This window comes from Acomys minous (assembly GCF_964271855.1).
Source record: "Acomys minous genome assembly, chromosome: 6".
Lineage (NCBI taxonomy): Eukaryota > Metazoa > Chordata > Mammalia > Rodentia > Muridae > Acomys > Acomys minous.
In genome coordinates this window covers 114,797,812-114,819,893 of record NC_140487.1, presented here as the reverse complement: position 1 = coordinate 114,819,893, position 22,082 = coordinate 114,797,812, and positions in this window count along the sequence as shown.

Here is a 22,082-nt window from a genome sequence, read left to right as displayed (position 1 = left end):
GGTTGGGAGAGGATGTTTTCTTTATCATTTGGGGACTTTGATGGGCTGAGAGAGGTGTTAGAGGAGGCCCATATGCAGGGATTTCAGAAGGCTGCTCTCTCAGCATTTGTGTGGCTTTCCATTGCACAACACAGCAGGATAGTCCTGGTATCTCTTAGAGAAGCTTTTCTGGTTCTGGCCAAAACATTCAGCAGCAGCTATATCACACTGGCACAGCTCTTTCTTACAGGAGTCCTGGTTTGCTGAAATTAGGTGAAAACAGACCCTGAGCTCAAGTTGTTAATATCCCATGGCTGCTTCTGGGGACCTGGAAGTCTCCTGGAAGAGACTTCTAAGAAAAGAACAAGGGCTGCCGGTGAAGGCAGAATTCAATCTGATGGGTACATACAGCAGACACATGCCATTGCCAGAGGCTTGCTTCATTTGATATACCCCCTGTTTTTAAACATTAGAGACAGGGTAGCACAGGATGGCCTTGAACTCTCTAAATGGCTGAAGATGACCTTGAGCTTGTAATCCTCCTGCCTCTACATCATGAACTCTAGGCTTCTAGACATGATTTGTCTTGCCCAATGCATACAGTGCTAGGGATGGACACCATGCCCTCAGACAATCTAAGGTAGCACCTTGACCTCTGAGCTACATTGTTAGCAGTGGTAGCTCCACCTTCCTGCTAGCAGGTCTGCTTTTGGTAGTAGTCCCAGTCTCAGGCCTCTGGGTGGATGAAATTGGTGAAAGCCTGTATGATCCACCATGGACCTTCGTCTAAGTCACAGGCAGCTTTATTTTGATTGAAAAGCCAAAAGTGGAATTGAAAGGGGCTTCTTAGACCTATCCATTTCCCCTATGTTTTTTAGTTGAAGGCTACCTCTCATCATAGGGCAGGGTTTTTGGAATATCAGTGTGGCTTATAGTATAAGTTCAGATGCTGTCAACACATGGGAGCTGAGGATCTGGGCTGATCCTGTGCTATAGAAGTTGCCCAGACCCAGCACCACAGTTCTCTGGAAATATTCCAGAGTGAGACCTTTCCAACCTGATTGTAGTTGTTTTATATATACCATGTGTCCCTCTAACTGCTGTACATCACCTCTTCAAATAGTGTAAGTCTTCTTTTTGCAAATGTGCTTATTGCTGCTTTGCTAAATGATAGGTCCCTATTGTTGGATCACACAAACCTCAAGACAATTGCTGGGAAGACCTGGCTTGACATTGTGTTGAGTTTTTAGGACTCAGCTTAGCTACCACTGCTTGCAGGATCCAACTCAAGCATCAGACTGGGTGAAAGCTTTTTTTGCTCTCCTTTTTTTGCTCTTCACCATCCTCTTCACCGTTTATTCTTTTTGCTTCCTACTTGACTGTGAGGTTCTTAGTAGATTCACCTCCTGCACCAGTGAAGTCCCCAGTATGCATGTGATCAACAAAGATATGAAGGAAGTTTGCTGGCATCTCAGGGTCTTTCTTACCAGCACAGGTGATAACGTCTGAATCTGAGGTGAACTCATAGTCCAGATATTTTGTGTCACATCCACGTTTCTCCAGATCATAGTAGCAACAGTTCTGAACAAAGCAGCACCTATTTGGGAACAAGTTCTCTTGAGGTTGCCTTCTCACAGCCCTGGAGTCCTGGTGCCTAGCATTTTCCCTTACCTTTGACACTTAGCAATGAGATTCAAGAACTTTGGAGTTGTCCAGAGGAGAGTTCTCAATATGTTGACTTTTGCTGCTTCAACTCGACCAGGACACTGGGGCCTAGGTTACCATCTCTAACCTTCTTGCTTCAGCTTGAGTTATGGAAAATAGGGGTGGGCTCACCTATCGATCGCATCTTTGGGGGTTCCTTTGCCATCATAGCCACAGTAGCAACCATAGGAGTTAAAGTAAGGCCAAAATGGCCTTCCCGTTGTAATGAAGACCATTTCACCAAAATTCAGAGGGCTTCCATGGATCTGTATTGGAACTGAAAGGAAATAGAGAAATGGCCTGGTGAAGTGTGCCCAAGCCAGTGCAATGTCTCTTAAAGGCATCCCTCTGCTAACTTCTCCCCCTGAGAACCTCTTCCTTTCTTCTCCCACCAAGAGTCAGGGCTAGGGCAACGGGAAGGAAAGCTCTGGGTTAGGGTGCCTCCCTCCTCAGGTTACCTGCTTAGTTCAGGGTCAACTCTTACCAAAGGCCATGATCATGGCTGCTAGCAGCAGGAGGACCTTCATGCTGTCAGCTCTGTGAAGAATGTACAGATGGACAGGCCTGGGCATTTCTTCCCAGGCTGTCTCAGCCTCTGTCTTCCCCAGCCCCTACCCTGCTTTCATACTCAGCAGGCCCAGAGTACAGACATGCTCATGCATTGAGTGCACACAGTCTTTCCAATGATGTATCTCACCTGTCATCTCTTCTCCCTTCAGATCTGTGGAACTGGTCCTCATACAGGAATGATGTAGTAATAGGAACACCTCTTTCATTCCTCCTAAAAGACTGGACTCATTTCACAGAAGCAGAAGGCAATGCATCCCCTCACGAGATACCACACATGGATCATCATATTAGATTCAAGGCATGGAATTCCCATCAATGAATTCTGATCCCCAAAGTTCTGCTTCCAATAAAACTGCACATTCTCTTTGCAAGTCTTCCTAAGCCTTTAACAATAGCATGTGCACTCACATGCTCTCAAATTCTCCCTGTGCACCCTCATGAACACACACAATACATTTGCCTGTGAATACTATCTGATACACGTTTACCTGATGGAGTCAAATCCACAGACACACACACATATGCACACACATGGGCCTGCACAATCCCTCTAATGCAGGCAAAGATCAGGAGTTTCTGGGCATTTACCTCTCAGATACTGTTGCAGTTGCTTGATAAAGAGCCTCTTATTTTTCCTGAGCTCCAACTGGCCTTAAATAGATGTTCTTTCCTGCAAGGTTGCCAGTTATTGAACTTTTGTGTGTAGTGGGTGTGGTGGTGGGAGTGGCATAACAGTCACAGATGAGTATATCCAATACCTTGGATAGGTAATTCCTCTGTCTTCTACTTAGCAGCTGGCTGAACAGTGCTGAAAGGTGGAAAAACACTTCATCACATGGGTTGAAACCATAATAAATTTCAGCTGATATTAAAACCTCCCTCAGCTCCTTGAAAACCAGGCTTCGGTTTTGCCTGGGGAAATTTCCAAGAGACAATCTTGGTGTAACCACCCATGACCCCCCAACAGCTAATTCCAAGGGTGCTCTAGGACTGTACAGAGTGAGGAAGGTAGAGTGTGTGGACACCTGCAGTGTTCCTTCCTTCTGATAAGCTGGAACATCAGGAAAAACGAAAGAGAATGGTCATTGTGCATGGTTTGCCCATTTCATCCGTCAGCCATGCATTCGACCAAGGAAGGGACACTCTAAGCCTCTGTGAAGTTCCAAGGTTATACAACCTTGTTGGGAGGTGAACTCTGGGTGAAGTCTGTTAGCCAGGTAAAAGACTGCTGAGACAAATATAGAGTAGGAACAAAAATTTAAATTGTGTCTGTAAGACAGTCAGAGTAGGCTTATGTCTTTCAGACCCAATAAAACTGTGAACAATATTTTTCAGTCCAGAAATCTTGATGTACAGATTGGATAGACTTATTTTTAGCATAATGAGAAGCAAACTTAAGTCTATATTGAGAAGACAACCAAAAGCAAATTAAAATCTTGAGTTTGTGAATAAATAATAAGCAGTAAATGCTTCATCAGCTTATCTTAACTCTATTGGTCTCATTTTATATGACTAATATAAGGTACAACTTGTACCTTAAAACTTTTCTTAAGATTCTCTAACTTTCAAATTTTCCACTTACATTTAAACATTTTCTTAGACCGCCAAATACTTCTTTTATGATTTGTATTTACCAACTTTTAAATACTTGCTTAGACTTTTTAGCATTTGGAAAATATTTAGACTATCTTATAATGTAGGTCCTTATTAGTTAAACTTTTATACTATCAAACCTTATAAAATTTTACATTTTTTAATCCAGTTACTCACCAAGAGACACAGGCAATTGGAGCAAGTCAAGACTTTTTGCCATTTAAAAAAGAGAACTGACCTAGTACCTAGTAGTTTAAACTACCTAATGGATTGACTAATGAACTAACAGTGGATCTAATTGTCATCTAGTTGTCAAGCTGCTATTAGCTTAGGCATCAATGTGATCAGAGACCTGAGAATGAAAATTTGTAACATAGATGAATTTATATATCAGTCAAAATGACAGAGATGATTAACCAGTCTATCACCTTGACAGTGATCTTATGCAGGCTCCTGTAGTTTCCAGGTATCATGGGCAGAGGAAGTCTGGGCATGAGGCACAGAAGACAAAAGACTATTTCTGTGGAAGAAGTACATGGGAGAGACTGGACTTACCTCATTTTCAGCAGTGTGAGACAATAACTCTTCAGATGTCCACCTTTTTTTGTCCACCATACATGCTGGGCCTAGCAGCAGGTGAAACATTGGGGCAGTTTTACCTGGTGGTTGTAATACTACAACCGATCGTTGAAGTCACCTGTCAGGCCAAAATTCTTCTTGGAGACCTTAGGTAATTACTGTTAAATGTGGGAATCTTTGTGATAATTAGTATAAGTATATTTATCCCATATTCATCAGATCTCTGACAAGCTTGGAGGCCAGTATACATGAGGTCAATCCTTGTGTGTGTTTCTCTGTCTACATCCTACAAACATAAGACTGGATGCTGTGATTATATTGTAAAAGTTGCAGGTTTTTTTAATTGCTTGAAAAAGTACTTTTCCTACCCATAGAACTTTGAGAAAGTCTTTTAGGTGTTTTATGATATTGCTCAAGGTTGTACAAATAGCTTTTTCCCCCTGGCTCAGTTGGTGTCTTGGAAGCTTCTTGTTTGCTCTCCCTGAAAAACTGCCTCTCAACTATCTTTTTTTTCATGATAGTTGGGCATAACCTATTTTGTTAAATCTTCTCTAATTTGACATTTTTCAAAGAGTGAAATCACAGAGTGTAACCATAATTTTTACAAGTTGAAACCAGATTTTTAATAGTGCAAACAATTGTATATTTCTGAAGTTAATATATTTCTACTGAAAAGTATCTTTACAATTATCCATTTTAAAGTCTGAAATATAGTAGTCTGTTAATTTGAATCAACTTTTATAACATTAAAGTTTTACTATCACATAAAGAATATTTTGAAGTAGGAGTCAATCACATAATATGTATTTTAGAAAATGCACATGCACACATATATATTCAAATTAGAGTTTGAACTTATATTTGAAACATCATACTCAATGAGCAATTTACATACCCTTAGATAAGAGTTTTCAGATATATACTGGAGGTGCACATTTAATATCTTTATTAAAGAAACATTGTTTCAAATTTTATGTCTTGTGCAAGTTGAGACCTGTTTCCTAAGTTGTCACATTTCCTTTGCTGTTTAGAATGGCTCCAGCCTTAAATTACAAGCTAAAATTAACCATTTATATAGATGTTAAATTTTTTAACCATATTCAATAACCAATAATTTATAACTAAGATATACAATACATAGTAAATTTAGATATTTAAAAACAATTAGAAGCAGACATGTAGTAAAACAGACAAAAATTTTTACAATGTTTTTAGCTGTAGTTTCAAGGGAGGAGCATATTGCTATCTGCCTCATTAGCATATTACAGTTATTATTAACTTTGTTCTTTTATAACATAATTCTAAATGGATATTACAATTAAGTATTAAATATTAAAGGCAGAATTTGTGAAAGATAATAGAGAAATGTGGACTATCTGAGTTTGGCATCCTGCCTAGGATGTTTCTGCACACAAGCCCCTGTTGGTAATGGGCAGTCCCCATAGTGAACGTTATGAAGAGCCCATTGTCAAGAAGGCCAACAATTGCTAGGACTGAAAAGTATTTTATTGGTGACTTCATCTGTTTATCTCTTACCCTGAGCTTCTGGAAAGACCGACCACATTAGGTTCCATTGCTCAGCCACCTATTCCTCCCCATTGTGGGTAGTGCCCCTACACCCACCATGGTGAGTCTTCTGGGATTTCTGAAGTTCAGAGCACATCAACTGGGTTCAGGTAACGCTGGGCTTGGTTCCAGTTTGATCTAAGAAGGAGACTCTCAACCTGGCTCCAAGGACAGAGCTATTTTATCTGCATTTTCTGCTTTTTTTTCTGAGAAATTTTGAAATGATAGAATTAACAACCAGGAGATGAATCTTGGCCCTTGTTTAGAATACAATAAATAAAACTGCATTAAAAGAAGTAAACTAATTTCCTAAAAAATATCCATCATAAGGGAAAAGGTTGTTGTTACTGTCTGTCATTAACATTGTGAGTGGGGGAGGTCATCTGTCCCATCATTTGTCCAAGTCTCAATCAGAAAAAGAGCAGAGGAAGACATGAACATCAGAGAAAGACAATAATAACAGTACCAGCACACTCAATATCCGATCTGATGCAAAACTGAAAATGAGACACCATTCCAATGCTGTGCCATGGGAGCAATCTCCTTGTCCAACACATGAACCTGAGGTTCTTCACATAGGGGCACTATGTCCCCACCCATGGAATCTGGAACATCTTCCATACTCCTTGGATTTCCAACATTAAGCATGTCCACTCACTAGACATGACCACTAGATATACATAATTGTCTTGAGAGAGCAAAATAAAAGTAACACTAAGAGCCAGAAAAACAAAAACAAACAAATAACTGCCGGATTCAGCTTTCTTTGGGTCAGGAGTATAGGGGGTTCCTCACCAATGTGCCATATGTTTTGCCCCAATCATGAGACATCAACAAATAAAACCACCCAAGAGACAAATCCAAACCCAATTGCAAAGGAAGTCTTAATTGCAGACTACAACCAGGTCCACACCTCCTATGTTCTGATACAGCAGATGCAGGGAAGTGGCCCTGAGTCTAAATTCAGAGGGGTTTTTAATAGATCTTAGACAAATAAATGGGTTTTTCAGTATATTATTGGACAGAAAACCTGAAAGCAGGGAGTGACAAGCCTTGGTGATTGGTGGCTGGGTAACCGTTGCAGGGACAAGTTGACCTATATGAAAGATTGGTTGAAACAATCATGCCAGACCTCAAAGGGCTAAGAATGTATCTCAGGGGCATTACAAACTCAGTCATGGTCCTCCTAATTAGTAGTTGTTATGTGCCAGATTACCTACTGGCCCGCTTAGCCCACAAAGTATATTTAGACTCTGGGTGTTTTCTCAATGACAGCTAATTGTGTTCCTGGGGGAGTTTTTCTATTCAGACTGCCTTGTGATTTTTCCTGGGTCTGGGATTGGCCCTTTGGCCAACTTGAACATGAAATGGAGTTTCTTTTACAAAATGAAGTTTCTCTGGTTCTTACCCTGGGATGCTGGGACATGGTATGAAGGACAATGATTCTGGAATATTCTGCTATACTCAGAGAACCCAGTATGAGTTTGATGACAAATATTTTTTTCTTAATCTATTGATAAATAAGGTTGGTAATGATTGTGGTTTAAACTGTGAATCATTCAAGCAGATTTTAGTCTGAAAATTTGAAATTTATTCATTTGCTAAAGGCAGATTTTCAGCCTCCTGAAACTGGCAATGCATGCATTTAATGACAACACTGAGGAGACAGAGGCAGGTGTATCTCTGAGTTCAAAGCCAGCCTGGATGATAGACCAAGTTCCATGACATGCAAGGGTGCATAGGGAAACCCTTTCTTGAAAACCCAAGATTATTTTTAAGAAACAGATATTCTTCTAATATGTTAAGGGTTGAATGGTGTTCACTTTCATAACCTCTTTTCCTTTTCATATCTTGGAGACTTAGAATATGACATTATTGGGAAGTATGGTCATTACAAATCCTAATAGTTAAGATAGTTAAGATGAGGTCATTAAAACCCTTACCCTAGTACACAAAAGGGAAAGGTCAGTTCAAGAGGTGATCATACTGTGATATTTCTACTACACAAGGAGTCCAAGATTACACAAACTACAGTCAGAGAGTCTTGGAGTAAATCTCAGCAGTCACAAGGATGCAACCATCAGGCTACCTCCTGTCTCTATCTCCGAGCCTTAAGCCAATTAAGATATTGTACTTACAATGAGGGAATGGGATTAGCACTCCAGGGTGTGTAGCCTGGGGAGTTCCCTTTCCTACTTAAGGCTTACACTCTGGTTAAACTTCGTTCTTGGCTTGCTATGGGACAAGTGTCAGAACAAGGCCACAGGAAGCAGAGCTCATTAAAGGACTTTTAAAGCACTGGCCCTAAGTACAGAGTTTACTAGAGAGGTAACCAGGGGAAGAGTGAAACTTCCACAGTGTGGGAGCAGGCTTCTGAAGTGAGAGTCAAATCTTCTTCCCCTTCATTCTGTTAATTTACAGCAAGTTTAGGGGTTCAAGAATTTTCCTTTATGAACAAAGTGGTAAAATGGATTTATGAGACATTTTGCCAGGAATAAGAACTGCAAAAAAAAAAAATCAAAGTTAGACATCATTTTGGCCCTAAGTAGGCATGGCTTAGTTTAGCTTTACATTTTTTCAGTTGAGATATCTTTAGGGAAACCGCAATGATCTCCAAGGGAAGGGATGACATTGTCTGGTGTGAAGGAGCATCCTGGCTATGATAACAGGAAAGACAAACCAATCAGACTTCATTTGAAGAGTGTTCTTCTCATATCAACCCACTGTTTGCTTTTTCTATCTCACCACCCGTACACTACGTATTTGCAGGAGCTTTGCTCTTATCAGGAAGCCAGAGTGAATACTTACTTGGCAGGGAAGAGTCATAAATGTGGTTTTCCCAGGGGGATTCCTTCCCATTCCACTCTGCGTTGACTGAGCCTTTGCATAAGATGTAGAACAGGTATGTAGCAAGATACAATCAATTTATGATTTAAAAAATCTTAACAAATTATGTATGAAAAAAGAATATACATCAAAAATTTCAGGTTATATAGGGAAAGCTCTTCGCCAACATGTTGACCATGGGAAATAGGAACTCCTAAGACAAGGAGTTACCACTCGTAATGAGGCAGAGCGGGAAAAAAATTGAGGAGGTGGGAGAGGGAAAGGAAGCCCTTTATCCTGAGATCTGGTTGGTTTGTTTTTCATGATGGCAGGTTCAAGAAGTTGCACACACCTCTGATAAACTCTAGAAATGCCCTTGTAGACCATATGTGTTTTTCTTAAGTCATATCAAATTTTTAAAAACCATCAAAGATAGTAAATAAACTAAGTTAATGTGCCTACGTAGCCTCAGGATACCTCTAACTGACTTTTGGCACTTCGTATTCCCCACCAAACCCCTCATAAATCTACTTTACATTGTGTCTATTAAATAGAAACAAACAACTCTTTAATCTTTAACTCGTTGTGACTGACATCCTCGAAGTGATGAGACTACAAAGCTATGGAACATATGTGCAGCCATTGCTTAGATTGGGGCACCTCTCTTTTGAAAAACTGCCTGCCTGTACCCTAAGCACCACTCAGTGCTTTAAATCTATTTCACACTCCAACTACACTGCCCTGAAATTCTTTTCCATTATGTAGCCAGGAATATGGTTGTACGTGAGTGGAAGTCACTGAGGGGTAAAGGAAAGCTTCAGGCTAAAGGCGGCCATGTGGATCCATTTACTTTATATGATGACATATGTGTTAGTGTAACAAAAGACAAAAGGCCGTGCTCTAACATCCCCAGCTGGATACACTAGGCTGCCATTCCCAGACCATAACTGCAAGATATAAGTAATACTGTAAATTAGGGAGAAGGGAAAAAGAACATGGAGGCAAAAGAGGGAGAGGCACAATGAGGGAAGAGGGGGATGCTGAAAGAGGGAGAGGGAGAAGTAGAGGGAGAGAGACAGAGACAGAGAAACAGTGGGCAGAGAGAGAGAGAGAGAGAGAGAGAGAGAGAGAGAGAGAGAGAGAGAGAGTATTAAGGATTTAGATAGCCCTTTCAGTCCTTGTCTCCAGTGATCTCCATTTTGATCACTACCTATCTTTCTTTTCTTCTTGGTTTATTGAAATAACTTTTTATATGGTTTCAGATACTTTCAGTCCAATTAAACTTATTGATTGTAATATTGTTTCTTTATTCATTGGCTTAGTGCTGAAGACCAATCCCAGCCCTTTACATGTCAGGCTTGTCTTTCTCTCCATACTTTAGCTCTTAATCCTTCAGGCTGGTAGCCTTGTGATGTGGCTCTCTCTATATATACACTTTTTCTCTTAAACTTCCAGGTTGGTAGCCTTGCTATTTGCACATCTGTCATAGCTTCACTGTCTACATACAATATAGGTCTGTATGCAGCTTAACTCCCAGGGGCTGCTTGCCTCTGAAGAAAAAGAGAGAAATCAGTGAATTGAACCCTGATCTTTCAGATTCACATTCTGAAGGCTTATCAATTGCGCTATCCAGTGTTCTGGTGTTTCTGCCATCAAAACAGGTCTCTGGCTAAAAATGGGTACTGCTTAACAGCAGAGGGTCTTAATCTTAACATTTTAAGTCAGAGTACAAGTGGCCCGCACACCTGACACTTTCTTGCTATAAATAAGAAGAGTTCTAAAAAAGGAAAACTATAGTTCCTTTAAACTTAATGGCTTAGCAGTGAACAGCTGCTTGCTGAAAGTTAGAGTCCCAATGAAAAAGGCAAATAAAACACTCCAGACAGTTTACCACTTACCAAATAGATCTTTATGAACCTAACACACAGAAAGACACACATATGCACACAGTCAATCAATAGGTGAAACAAAGCAGCTTCCAAAATGTTGTGTTCTGGCCCATAGGACACATCCACAAGGGTTCACCTGAAAGAGGGAGTGAGGAGTAAATGTAGGGTACAGAGATGCGAGAAATAAAAAATTAAGTTTATAAATTTCAGGTCAAGATTCACTTTAAAGCCAACTAGTAAGACTATAGAGAGAACAAGGTCAACAGGATCTATTCTAATCTCACTCACCCTAGCCCCCAGGCAAGAATACAATAGCCTGAATCACTCCTTGTAGAACTTCCTAGTTCTCTGGGTAATTCCCTGACTGGTTCCAAGCTGGGATTTCTCTACCTATTTCAAATGTAAATAGTCCAAGGTTAGCCTAGAACACAAGACCTCATGAGTCAAAGGTCAGCAACTCGAAGATCACAGCATGCAGCCTAAGCACAAGATTTATGACATGGCAGAATTTAGCATGGCTCCCCACACCATTCATCCACGTATATGTAAACATACAAATGTAATTACAAATATCTACATATATAAATCCATATAGACGTTATATACAGACAACTAAATGTATAAACAGAAAGATACATTTTGGTACGAAGGGGTGGCCTCAACAACTGTTTAACTCTGCCTTGTATTTTCATTTGATCTAATAAAAAGGTTCCCTATGTATGGAAAAATGACCTCATTCAAAAAGATATGCAATCATTACATAAAAAGAAAGTTACAGTAGGACTATTGATCCTAATATATAAACCAGATACTAGTTATTATTATTTCAATGCAGAGATTTTATCTTTCTGCTCACAATGAGTTCAAAGCAGAAGAATTATCTTTTGTTTATTCCTAATGTAAGTTATACATTGAAAGCAATTTTTATGTCAAGGTTTTTGTTAGAATTGGGTGTCTCTCTTGTCTTGTATAGCTAAGCATTTGTTTCTTTATTCATACAGTCTTTCTTATCAGGGTGTACACCTGAGCCATATGTTTGAACTAAGCTACAGGGAATATATCTCCTTGAGTATTCATTTGTTTCAGTCTTCTTTTCTCTCTTGCTGTATATCAAGTGCTTGACATATAGAGGTTCGCAGATGTCCTAGCATTTTTTCCTATAGTGCAGGAAGGTATTTCAAATCCTTTAATCAAGTCAGAAATTCTTTAAAACCATCATCAGGGATTATGAAATCACCAATTCACTTATACAACACTATGCCATGAATATACATCTTCAAAATAATCTTCAAAAATTTTCCTAATGTAGTGAAGCAATAGGAAGTGAGGGTCTTGACCATGACAAATACATGAGACAAGCATGGAAAGGCAGTACAGCAACAATAAGCAGTCTTGAGGCAAAAACCATGGGGCCTTTCTAAAACAGTGATACACCCATTTCTCAACCCTCCAAACCTGAGTGGGCTGTGTCCAGGAAGCTCAGTTGCTTGCTTCTGCCACTATCTATCCTATTCTACCGAGTCCTCTCATATTGTCCAAAGTTTTCCAAAATCACTTTCTTGTAATAGCTTATCTATATCAACCTATACATATGTCTTTATCTCTTAAACGACTGAAACTTAACTGTAGTAATACTATGGCTTTCTAGTCTGCAACCCCATCAGAGGCTTAAGAAGAAAATATTATCTAATATAAAGGAAGTTCTGACAAGCCGATTCTTAATTCAAAGACATAACAGAGCCAATAGACTGCCTGGAAAGACATCAGAGGTTTTTCTGTATCATTGGGCCTTCCAGTCTTCAGCCTACCAGCCCAGAGTATCTGACAGACTTTTCTTGGAGGAGGAATTTTGAAGAACTGTCCCATCTGGTCTCTGCAAAGCTGGATAGACAATTTCCCATGGTCATACTTGATCACAGTTTGTACAGTCAGTCTGCTATCAGCATTAAAGGCAAGAACAGTTTTTGGTCCAGTGGCTATTTTGCCACATTTGTTTCTTTTATGTCCATCCTCTTCATTGAACTAGATTGGAGGTGCTGGCAGGAGCAGATGTATCTGTCAGAAAAGCCCTTTGTTACTAAATGCCATATTCTGTAGATCTCTGAAGTGTTTGAAGATCATCTATTCACTATAGTACAAAATTCTATCTATCTATCCATCTATCTATCTATCTATCGTCTACCTAGCCAGGTACCTACCAATGTATTGACCAGTTGACTTATGTATCTATCTCAGTATATATAAGTAAACAAACATTGCTTATTGCTAGCTATGTACTATTCGCTTAAACTTGAAAACTTATACAAGAGAGCGAATAAAGCTTATTCTGTAATTAACTAAACAGTATGTATCAAGACTACAGGTAAAATTTATAGGTGACTAACCACTAACTTGATTTTCCAACCATCCTGAACAATTTGCAATAGTTAATTTTCATAAGACTAGAATGTTATATCATGTTTTCAAATGAGTTGCCTATGTACAATACATTAAGCAAAAGCTGAACAAAATCTTAAGTTTCTATCGATGTACAATACCAGCGTAAAATATTTGAGGATAGTAGATTCAATAATAAATCTATTGTATAATTCTATATCCCCCATTTATCATTCCCTTTTTCCTCCTTTCCTCTAATATTGGAGAGAGTAGAAAGATAAGAGAACTACAGGGATAGAGGTTAGAAAGAAATAAATCCCTTAATGTAACCTCTACTGACTTATAACCAATGCCCCCAACCAATAACAAACATTTAACCCAACTACAAACAGCCACCCTACCTGTGATGAATCGAGATGGCATGTTCTTCAAATTTCTTTTTGCTGTCCTGGATAAAACATCTTTTGAGTACTATTAGAAAATTAAGATATTGGACAAGTGCAGGAAAAATGCTGTCCAGTTTTTGGGGGTTGATTCTTTGGACTAGACCTGTTTTGATTGGGAGTCTAGCCTTTAATGGCTGAGCCATTTCTCCAACCTGAGCTAGCACTTTTTCCTCATTCATTATTATATTTCTTTTTTAGACATACACATTTATATCTGTACAAATCAATCAGAGGACCCGGTATGGGTAGGAAGTGAAATATTTTTATATTAAACTACTGATAAATGAGATTGGTAAACACTGTAGTTCATGGTGAGTCATTCAAGCAGATGTCCACCTGTAAAATTCAAATTTACTTCATTTGGTAAAATGCAGATTTTTCAGCCACTGGGAGGTGGTGGTGCAAGCCTCCCAACAATCAGGAGACAGGGGAAGGTGGATCCTTGAGTTCAAGGCCAAGCTAGACTACCTTGAAAGTTCCGAGACATCCAGGGCTACACAGAGAAATCATATCTTGAAAACCCAAGATATTTTAAAAAGGCAGATTTTCTTTGAGTATTTTATTGGTTGAAATGTGTTCCCCTTTCCTGACCTCATTTCCTGTTCATGTTTTGAGTCTTAGAATATGACCTTATTCTGATTGTTAAGTCAAGGTCATTGGAACCTTAAACTTAATACACAAAATAGAAATGTGGGTTCAGAGAAGCAGTCAGAGGGTCCTATTTCTATTACTCATGGACTCCAAGATGTCAGAAACAGCAGCCAGAAAGTCTTGGACTGACGCTGAGCCCTTACAAGGATCCAACCATCTGGCCACCTATTGTCTCTGCCTCAGAGCCTCAACTCAATTAAGATCTCCTACTTACAGTGAGTGGATGGGGTCAGCACTCCAGGAAGTGTAGCCTAGGGAGGATTGCCTATAGGATGCTGCTGCAATTGCTTTTGCAAATGCCTGTCTTCTTTTTTCTGAACTCCTACTGTCCTTAAATAGTTATTCTTTCCTTAATTCCATGGATTGGCACCATAATAAATTTCAACTGTTGAGAAACCAGGCTCAGCAACTGCCTGGGGAACTTTCCATAAGCCCATCTGGGTATGGCCGCCATTCTACTCTCAGAAGCCACTTCCAAGACTGGTGAAGGCTGTGAGCACTGGAGGGAGGGAGAAGGTTTGTCCACATGCAGTTTTCCTATGTTCTTTATAAGCTGTGACATCTGGAAATCGGAAAGGGAATGTCGATAATGCATGGTTGGTTCTTTTCATCCATCAGTCATTCATTTGACCACAGAAGGACATTCTAAGTCTCGGTTAAGTTCCAAAGATGCTCAACCTTCTTGGGAAGCGAAGAAGAGGAGTTCTTGCATGAGGTGGATTCTCTCTTGCCCTGAATGCCAGCACCACCATATTCTCTTCTCTGTTTTCATTCTTCTCCTCCTCTTCCCACCTCCTCTCTCTTTGGGTTTCTGAGACCAGCAGAGTGTACATTTGGACTCTGGGTGCTTTCTCTAAGTGACCTGTTTGTGTTTAGGGGTATTATTTGGTTTAATCTACTTTGTGGTTTTCCTGGAATCTGGGTTCAGCCTTTTGCCAGGTTTATGACAAAATGGAATTTCTTTTCTGTCTGGTCCTAACATTTCCCTTTCTCTTAACGACTAGAAAGCTCAATCTTGGGCTTTTATGTTCTTTGCATTATCACAACTGTCCAGATCCATGTTTTGTATGGTCTGATAATAGACTTTGTTAACCATAAGTTGGATGAAAGCTAGTCTTTCTTTTATTAATTGTATTAGCCTGTTTAGGATATAAGGACTGAAACTGAGAAGGAGAAACAAAATGAAAAAGGATCAGAATCATGGATATTAAAGAGGTCAGCCTTGGAGACAAGCCAATCCATAATTCAAACCATTATTAACATGGGCTTGAACAAGCATAATATAAAATCTCTTTTAAGAGGGGTACAAAGCATGTCTGGTGCCGGAGTCCACCTCCAGATTAGGGTCAGGCCTGAAGAAGAGTGTAAGAGTGACAAGGGAAGGAAGAATCAGATGTAGGACTCCATTCAATTCTTTTGATGAGAGTCTGGACAGAGAGGAAGTCTTGATGCCTTTACTTTCTCTGACACCTGATGACTCTTGTATGCTTTATTCATACACAAAATCATTTCCTGAAAAATTTTAATCATTGATTACACAGCTTGAAATCTCTTTGGTTACATAAATGTATAGAAACAAAGAAAACAAAGTAAGCAAACAGCAAATTTCCTGAAAACTAAAAATTAATTTTAGGGATAAAGTCCAAAAAATTTCTTCCTTATGATTGGTATCCTAAAGTCTTAGAGTTACCAAAGGTATTAAACAAAGCAGCTCTATCTGATTTTTGTTTTGAATTAACATATGATTAATAGATCAAAGATCAATCCCTACCCCTGGAGCCCAAACATGTCTTCCTGACCCTTAATTAATCCTATCTTTTCTTTATTTTAGCGGTCTTTTAAAAATATTATGACGCCCCTTTTTTTTTTTTACTTAAACACAGCTGGTCTCTTTGTCTTTCCAGAACATCAGGAAAGTCCTGGTGTGTCAAGTTTACTCAGAAGGGCAGATAGTTCACTGAGACAACATGCCGGTCTCTCTGACTTTGTTTAGAATTTCTATATCAACACAATTTCTATCTTTACTGTAGTTTTGCAAACAATAGAAAACTATTAGAACTTTGGAACTGTTTACAATGTCTTCTTTTAACGTCATCATAAACTTTTACTTCAATGCAATTTCTATCTTTGTTGTAATCCTGTGAAGGACACTTAGAATTTTAAAATTGTTTTCTTTTGCTTCTAGGTAGGCACCAAGATCTGTTGATAATGGCATGATCAGGATATCTTTTCTTTATAAACTAGTTCCTTGTTTCCAAAGCTGAGCATTCCAAAGCTATAGGTTGTCAGCCTTCAAAGTTCCTCTAAAATTTTCTACTTTATTAATTCTTCTGAAATCCTCTAAATCATTTACCAGAGTTGTTTGATGACAGTTTAATAATGAATTTGAACTCATATATTTATTTACCAATAAATCTGAATAAGTTTTATGAATGACTCAATTTTCTGCATAGCTGTATTTTCCAAGGGAATCATCAATGACTTTATTAGTTTTTATTAATATCAGTTTTTACTAATGTTCAATTCTAGCTGTTGGTGAGAAGCCTCTAACAGGAACTTCTGTAGTCAGGATCAATCCAAGGCATCCAGGCATTAGAACTTTGACAAGCAGCCTTAAAAACACTTGATTCTTGGGGCATTGGAACTTTGTCGAGCAGTGCCCTCAGGGTGTATGGCAGAGGTGCTTAGGTGTCAGGCCCAGGAACTTTGTCAAGCAGTGTCCCAGATTTCTTAGCCTTGCAATACTGAAAAAAACAAAACTAAGGACCTGTATGTACCTTCTGCCAGAGAGTGGTTTTTTTCTTGACATAGATCTCAGACTATAAAGTAGTATAAGGGCCAATGTGTCTTCTGCAACTTCTTCTAGCTGGCATTAGGACATTGTTATCAGGAGTCAGAAATCCTGAAAAGGTAGTCAAAGGCTAGGTAATGGGGCACTTATTAGAAAAATTTGTTTATCCCATCTACTTGAAGAAAGAGGCAATAGTCATATTTTGAGAACTGTCTCATAACAGCTTCTAGCAGGTCCAGATCTCAGCAGCTTGCAATCTACAGGTGATCTCTGGGTGGAGTCTGTTATCGAGGTAAAATCTGCTGAGACATGAATAGACTAGACAAAAGTTTTCATTATATCTATAAGACAGGGAGTGTAGGCTTATGTTTGAGACTCTGTAGAAGCATGAACAATAGTTTTCAGTGCAGAAACCATGATATACTGATTGGATAGACTTGTTTTTAACATAACAAGAATCACCCTTATAGTTATATTCAGAAGATAACCAAAGGAAAATGAAAATCTTGAGATTCTGACTAATTAGTAAGCAGTTAGTGCTTCAGCAACTTATCATAATTCTATTGGTCACAATATTATATGCCCTAATTTATTATTATATTTCTACTACTCATACCTAAAAAGACCCTCTGAATGTCACGCCTTCCCATGTACCATTAAGCACTTTCTTAGACCCTCAAATACATCTTTTATAACTTGTATTTACCCACTTGTAAATACTTCTTAGACTTTTTAGCATTTAGAAAACACTTCTTTAGACTTCCTAATATTGAAGATCCTTGTAAATTAAACTTTTATATTCTGAGATATATATGAATTTTAATTTTCCCATTATTCACAAAGAGACACAGGCATTTGCAGGAAGCAAAGGCTTGTTGCCTTTTTAAATAAGAAAAGAGACCCACAATATTAGCTCCCACTACTCAGCCACCTATTCCTCCCTTTTTGGTATTGGCCATGCATTCATCATGTGGAGACTTTTGGGCTTGCTGGAGGTCAAAGCACATCATTATGGTTCATTCATCTCTGGGCTTGTTGCCAGTTTGATCTAGGCAGGAGACTCCCAAACTGGCTCCAAGAAGAGAGCTAGTTTATGAACCTGACTGTGGGCTCATAGAATGAATTTGGTAATGTTCCATTCATTTCTATCTTTTGGAGTAGCTTGATGAGTATTGGTATTAGCTCACCCTTGAAGGTCTGGTAGAATTCTGCACTGAAACCATCTGGCCCTGGGCTTTTTTTGGTTGGGAGACTATCAATGGTTCCTTCTATTTCTGTAGGGGAAATGGGACTATTTAGCTTGTTTATCTGTTCTTCACTCAACTTTGGCAAGTGAAATTGATCAAGAAATCGCCCATTTCCCTTAAACTTTCAAATTTTGTGGCATATATGCCTTCAAAGTAGGATCTTATGATTCTTTGTATTTCTTCAGTGTCTGTTGTTATGTCTCCCTTTTCATTTCTGATTTTGTTGATTTCAATACTGTCTCCCTGCCTTTTAGTTAGTTTGGCTAACAGTTCGTCTATCTTGTTGATTTTCTCAAAGAACCAGCTCTTGGTTTTGTTGATTCTTTGGACTGTTTTCTTAGTCTCTAATTTGTTAATTTCACTCCTGAGTTTGATTATTTTTAGACATCTACTCCTTTTGGGTGTTTCTGCTTCTTTTTTTTTCTAGGGCTTCCAGTTGTGTTGTTAAGATGCTTATGTGTGATGTTTCCAATATCTTTTTAAAGGCACTTGGTGCTATGAAATTTATTCTTAGCCCTGCTTTTAATGTATCCCACAAATTTGGGTATGTTGTCCCTTCATTTTCATAGAATTTCAGAAACTCCTTGATTTCTTTCTTTCTTTCTTCTCTGAACCAGGTGCCATTTGGCAGAGAGTTGTTTAGTTTCCACATACGTGTAGCCTTTTTGTTATTTCTCTTGTTGTTGAATTGCAGCCTAAGCCCATGGTGATCTGAGTGGATACAAGGTATTATTTCAATCCTCTTGTATCTGTTGAGGCTTGCTTTGTGACCTCCAGTGTGATCAATTTTGGAGAAGGTTCCATGAAGTGCAGAGAAGAAGGTATATTCTTTCTTGTTTGGGTGAAAGGTTCTATAGATATCTGTTAAATCGATTTGACCCATGGTGTTGGTAAATGATGTTATTTCTCGGCTTAGTTTCCATTTCAATGACTATTCCTTCAGTGAGAGTGGGGTGCTGAAGTCTCTCAGTATGATTGTGTGGGATCGATGTGTGGTTTAAGCTTTCTAGCAGATCTTTTACAAATGTGGGTGCCCTTGTATTGGGAGCATAGATGTTCAGAATTGTGATGTCATCTTGGTTGACCTTACTTTGAGATTATGAAGTGTCTGTCCTCATCCCTTTTGATTAATTTTGATTGAAAGTCTATTTGTTCGATGTTAAAATGGCTACGCCTGCTTGCTTCTTGTGACCATTTGCTTGGAATATTTTTATCCAACCTTTTATCCTTAGGTAATGCCTATCATTATGGTTGAGATGTGTTTCTTGAATGCAGAAGAATGTTGGCTCTTGTTTATGCACCCATTCAGTTAGTCTGTGTCTTTTTATTGGAAAATTGAGACCATTGATGTTGAGAGATATTAATGACCAGTGACTGTTAAGAGTCTTAATTTTGATGTTGGTTCCAGTCGAGCATTTGTGTAGTTGTGTTTTTGCCATGATATAGTTATCTATTTCCTGAGTAGTTTTGGTTGTAGCTTGACCCTTTGGGATGGAGTTTCCCTTCTAGTACCTTCTCTAAAGCTGGATTTGTGGATAGGTACTGTTTGAATTTGTTTTTGTCATGGAATATTTTGTTTTCTCCATCAATGGTTATTGATAGTTTTGCTGGGTAAAGTAGTCTGGCCTGGCATCTGTGGTCTCTTAGGGTTTGCAGGATCTCTGTCCAGGCCCTTCTGGCTTTGATGGTCTCTGCTGAGAAGTCGGGTGTAATTCTGATAGGTTTGCCATTAAATGTTATTTGGCCCTTTTCCCTTGCAGCTTTTAATAATTTTTTTCTGTATGTTTTGTGTTTTGATTATTATGTGACGGGCAATTTTTCTTTTCTGGTCAATTCTATTTGGTGTTCTGTAGGCCTCTTGTATGTTTATAGGCATCTCTATCTTTAGATTGGGGAAATTTTCTTCAATGATTTTGTTGGGAATAGTTTCTGGGCCTTGGAGTCTGATATCTTCTCTTTCTTCAATGCCTATTATCCTCAGATTTCTTGTTTTCATGGTGTCCTTAATTTCTTAGATGTTTTGTGTCAGGAGTTTTCCAGATTTGGCATTTTTTTTAATGGTTGCTTCAAGGTCTGTGATTGGAATGGACCTGAGCACTCCACCCCGCCTGCGTCATAGCAGGAGAGCTGCAGCTGCACTGAACAAGCGCCTCTGGTTGAACAGAGCGCTCCACCCAGCCTGTGTCACAGCAGGAGAACTGCAGCTTCAATGAGCAAGCTCCCCTGGTGGAACTCAGTGCTCTGCCCAGCCTGTGTCACAGCAAGAGAACTGTGGCTGAGATGAGCTGGTGCCTAGGGTGGAACTTAGCACTCGGCATAGCCTGCATCACAGCAGTGGAGCTGCACTACGCTGAGGTAGTGCCTCAGGCAGAATTGCTTGCTGAGTTGAGCCAGTGTCTCCATGGTAGAGCGCACTGAGTGAACCCGGGATTCTGGGGCTGAACTGTCTGCAGAGCCCAGTTTGGGTCTCAAGGCACCACGTGACCCAAATCCTGTCCAGAGTCCCCTCTCCTGCAGCAACTCTCACAGGCCACCACAAAAATCGCTTCCACCAGAAGACTCTGAGCTGCAAACCTCAGCCGCCACTGCTACTGATGCTGGTGCCACTGGTGCCACTGCTGCCTCTGCCGCTGCTGCTCCGGTCTGAGAAAATACGTGCTCCTACCATGTGCACGGGCATGCAGGTCCTCCGCACCCTGGTCCCTCCGAACTGTTGAGCACTCCTGCTGCCATGATGTGGGGACCTTGGTGTTCCTAGCTCGGAAATCTCTGCAATTCCCTGAATGGTTCACTGGAGCTTCGAACATGGTCCACAGTCCTTCTGGTATCCGTTCTATGGGACAGGTCCCTAGGTGTCTCTGGTCTGCACACTGGTCCTGCCTGGTCGCTGATCCTTTTCCCGATCCACATGCACTCAAGCCCGGTCTCTTGAGATTATTTTTTAAAAGCAGATATTTTCTAACATATTAATTGTTGAATGGCGTCACTTATTCATGATGTCATTTCCTACTCATGTCTTGGAGCCTTAGAAATTGACCTTATTTGGAAAAAGTGTCATTACAGATAATAATATTTAAGATAGTTAAGATGAGGTCATTAGAACCCTGACCCTATTACACCAAAGAGAAATGTGTATTCAGAGAGATGCTCACGGGGTGACATTTGTACAGCCCTAGGAGTCCAAGATTACAGAACTTACAAACCTACAGACAGAGCGTCCTGGATGGGCTCTCAACCCTCATAAGCATGCAAACATTATGGCACCCCTTGACTTTGATTCAGATCCTTAAGCCAAATAAGTTTTTCTACTTAAAGTAGAATATTGGGTCAGAAATCCAGGCTGTGTAGCCTGAGGAGTTTTCTTTCCCACTTAGTGCTTGCTATCTGGTCAAGCTTGGCCCACAGCTTTGCTATGGCAAAGGTGTACAGAAAAGGCAACAGGAAGCAGAGTTCATTAAAAGAATTTTAAAGTATTGTTCTTAAGCACACAACTTACTAAAGTGATATCCATGGGAGACGTAAGACATCCTAAGTGTGAGAATAATCTTCTCAAAAGAGAGAAACAACTTTGTCCCCCATCATTCAGTGGAATTCACATCAAGTTGATGGGTAAAAGAGTTTCCATTTATAAACAAAATTGTAAAGTGAATTTATGAGGGGTGTGCCAGGTACAAGAAGTGCTAAAAGTATCAAGGTTAGAAGTCATTTGGTGCATAAGTAGGCATGGCTTAGTATGTCTTTCAGAGTTTTCAGTTGAGATGTATTTAAGAGAAGCAATCATCTCTGCAGGCAGTTCTGACAGGATATGGGGTGAATGGAGCATCCTGGGTTTTGCTATCTGGAATAACAAACCAACTAGATATCA